Source organism: Mastomys coucha, unplaced genomic scaffold (assembly GCF_008632895.1).
Source record: "Mastomys coucha isolate ucsf_1 unplaced genomic scaffold, UCSF_Mcou_1 pScaffold6, whole genome shotgun sequence".
Taxonomy (NCBI): Eukaryota; Metazoa; Chordata; class Mammalia; order Rodentia; family Muridae; genus Mastomys; species Mastomys coucha.
This window is the reverse complement of record NW_022196912.1, coordinates 131,945,471-131,946,101: the sequence shown is the minus strand read 5'-3', so window position 1 is coordinate 131,946,101 and position 631 is coordinate 131,945,471.

Below are 631 nucleotides of genomic sequence, written 5' to 3'. Positions count from 1 at the left end.
AAACCATTTTTTAAAATGGAGATTGCTTTAGTAAGCACAATTTCTGTTCAAGAGTCATAGATTGTGGGGTTGACTCCAAGAGAGATCTTTGTTGACCTGTCTGAATTTTTGAATACCCAATGTAATCTTGGCTCTACTAGACCACCATGCCTGTGACACAACAGAATTAAAAACAATGCTGTTTTTTAGAGCTGAAAGATAGGATATGGGATGAGAAACCAGAAGAGAACATAACAGTAATTCTGGTTTATATTCAGGCTCCCACTGTGCAGGCAAAGAGCCTTTCTATATTGTTAATGTCATAAGGTGGTGAGCTAAGTAAGTAACTTAAGTGTAACCTGTTACCTTACACAGTGCCTCATGGTAGGGACCCTGGAAGTGTGCAGGTATCATCCCAACAGTAAAGCACCTCGAAAGAGGACTCAGAAATGTGAGCTATAAATGATGTGTTTGTGCTACTCTAAAGTCATCATGTACAAAAAGTTAAAAACACTTCTTCCTTCTGCACATCACATTTACAATAGTATAAAATGTTTTTTGTAGAACAACTTTTATACATATAGATAAAAACATGGAAAACTAAAGAGACATAAAATGACTTTGTTAATGCAAATTATGGTATAAATTTGAG